The sequence below is a fragment of the Chenopodium quinoa genome, unplaced genomic scaffold (genome assembly GCF_001683475.1).
Source record: "Chenopodium quinoa cultivar QQ74 unplaced genomic scaffold, ASM168347v1, whole genome shotgun sequence".
NCBI lineage: Eukaryota > Viridiplantae > Streptophyta > Magnoliopsida > Caryophyllales > Amaranthaceae > Chenopodium > Chenopodium quinoa.
Genome location: NW_018743863.1, coordinates 1,342,367 through 1,345,508, shown reverse-complemented (window position 1 = coordinate 1,345,508; position 3,142 = coordinate 1,342,367). Strand labels below are relative to the sequence as shown.

The following is a 3,142-nucleotide window of genomic DNA, read 5'->3' as shown; positions in this document are numbered from 1 at the left end:
TCAAATTTGTAAGTAAAAGGTTGAATTTTTGAGAGTTTAGACAAATCTAGACTTTATTTAATATTAATTTAATTATTTCAATTTAATATATAATCTTTTGAAGTTACTAACGATTATTCATGATGTAGCGATTTAAAGGAGCGCACGCAATGTAAATAATTAATATAATTAATTGCTTAACTTATTTATTTTGCTAGTACATGTTTAGGTTTTATTATTATGATTTGGATGTTTTAATTAATATTATGACGTTGCTTCCAATATATTTTTCGTATTATTTTATTTATTTTGATCACCCCTTTGCATGTTTAATCAAGAATATATAATTGAAAATCACGCCAAATAAGATAATTTGGACAACTAGATTAGGTTCCCACGATATTTAGAATTTTATAAGGATAACCTTTGTTTTTGTTTATTGTTAACAACTGTCGTATGAATTGCACATGGAAATCTTGCATTTGAAACTATGTGTAAAAGATCTGCCACATTCACCACCAAGGCACCTAGTTGTGGGTTGACTGAGACCTACCCAAATTCGTCGTTGTATACTTGGAGTCCACTTGCATTGCCACTTTGGTGGACTGTAAAGAGGAGAGTATCTATGTGCGGGCCTATGCCCATTGTTTGGGTTGAATCAAGGCATGACGGGTACAAGTTGAGATGAAGTGCATAAATATGGTCATTATGTGTAGCTTCCTCAGGTTCGGGTACTTCATATGAAAAGCAAACTCTTAAGTTTGTCACCAAGGTCCTTCATCCTTGTCTGGTACTTAAACATCACTTCACTGTATGAAAAAAATAACAAATAATAGACATGATTTTGTTAGCAATAATGATATAATTAGTTTGTAAAGCAACATGATTATCCAACATACCTCGAGTCGTTTATGATAACCAAATACATCTTAAATTAACACATTTAGGGTAAGAAAATAGTGTGCAATGTGAATGTAGAAAATAGAATGAGCATATGAAAAAATTAGTGTAAATAGCATACAAGGAGATCTGCACGTACATTTTTTAGGAGGAGTTACCCTCCTAGCCCTTTAGGGGGGGGGGGGCCTTTCCCATGATGTCATTTCTAAGGTCAATCGCTCTAAAATGGACTGAATTAAAGAGAACCGGTCATCTTGTCTTGTTTGGTCCAAAACCCCTTAAAAGTTGTATTAGATTGGACCTTTTTTTAATTAACATTATAAATAAAAATTTCTATAATGTTTAGTCTTTACCTTCAATTTGCTACGAATATATTAGATTATGAGATATTTTATTAAACATTAAAAAAAAATAGGCATCAAACAATCATATTTCTTATTATTTTTTCTTTTATTCCGAAATGTTACAACGATATTTTATTAAATAGGAAATTAAAATAGTTCTTAAACCGGTGTTGTTCGGGCTTTGAACTGATTTTATATAAGTCCATTTATGGTCCTACCTAATCGTTTAGCCTTGAATTTTTGAATTGTCGATTATCGGCTAGGTTCAATATGATCTTTGATTCGTGAACAACTCAAGTTATTTCCATAATAAAATGGACTATGTAACAATGTATTGTAACACAAAAGTATGCAACACCTTGCTAACGACTCCGATAGATATCATAAATTTTATAAATATAATAATAAATAAGTGCATGCATGTATTATGCATGAAAGTTAAAAAATGCACGCAGAGTGACGTTAATGATTGTGGGGTCAATCAACTCCAATTAATTTTTTGAAATTTCCCTTGTTAAAGTTGATTTCTTGTTCATAATTAGATAAAATAATGTGGTATATGAACCCGCTTAAATTTATACAACTTTATTTTGACCCTAATAAATATTATTTCTAGATTTGCCAATAAAAATTGTGGGCCTATTTATTGTTATATTTTGTAAAATTAAAAACAAAATGTAATTAAGAAACAAGGAAAATTGGTTCATAGTTTATTATTGTTAATTATATAAATCATGATGATTTTAATAAGTTTCACAAATTTAAATTTAATCTTTATAATGAAATGTATCATATGACTTTCAAACAAATGGGCTTACCAAAGCCCTTAGAAAAGAAAAAAGGAAAAAAAAGGACTTACCAAAAACCTTGGGAATCATTAGGCCATAGTTTCTTAGCGTGCTGATGATAAGAGTACGTTACCCATGATAGTGAACCCTTCATTCCACATTTGCTTGCTGAAGAATATAGCAAGTCTAGGATAGTCATAGCCAGTATCTTCACCAGGGCCTCGTAAAACCTTCATCTTTTCTCACATGGAAGATTGAATAAATTCTTGGCTTGAAACTCGACTTGATCTAATAACTCCTAATTAAGAAACCCCATGATTTGTGACATGAAACATCCCCCATGTCTCACATGCATTAAAAATGAGGCCTTAAGAATTAGGATCATCAAGATTAATTATTGGAATAGAGATTGAAGCCCCCAATTTCTTATTATCAGGGTTGCCTTTTGAATCGTCATAACATTGTGCACATATATAAGATTCAGGAACAGTTCTGATTGAGCTAAAATCTATGGGAATAATAAGGTTTTGCTGCATAGGATGATCCTTGTCAGCATTTGAAAGAATATGCATTTTGTTAAATGGAAAAAGAAAAAAAAAACCTCGATAATATAGAAAATTTGAGGTTTTAATTTTTATTTTTGTGTGAGGAAGATTTAAAGTTTTATGAAAATATGAGACAAATGTTCATAGAAGCTTTGATAGATATAATGTGTATGTCTTTTGACTGATGGGCGCTTGCGAAAACATGTATTTATAGGGGTTATAAATATTTTATAAATAAAATTAATGACATGTGTCATATATCAAGTAAATAATGGAAATTTATAATGATATGAGTGCAAGATCAGATACCAGACCAAATATTGTTATCTTTATAGTTGAAGATCAAATGTTAAAAACTTTACATGTAATAACATATTTGTAAAAAAGGTAAGATATCAACATGTTTGATTATGTACATAAAATAAATAAAATATTGCTATCTTATAAATTATATGTTGTATATAATTGATATAAAAATGGCTCATGCATCCAAAATGATCTTGCGGAGTAAGAATAAATCTATTGTAGTAACATATATACTTCCTCCATTTTTTTTAAATTGCATCATTTGCCATTTCACACTTGC

General features: G+C 29.9%; 1 pseudogene; it reads right to left on the bottom strand.

Moving 5' to 3' along the window:
• Positions 1-390: 390 nt before the first annotated feature.
• On the bottom strand, positions 391-2,583 carry LOC110686532 (annotated as a pseudogene).
• Between the last annotated feature and the right edge of the window lie 559 nt (positions 2,584-3,142).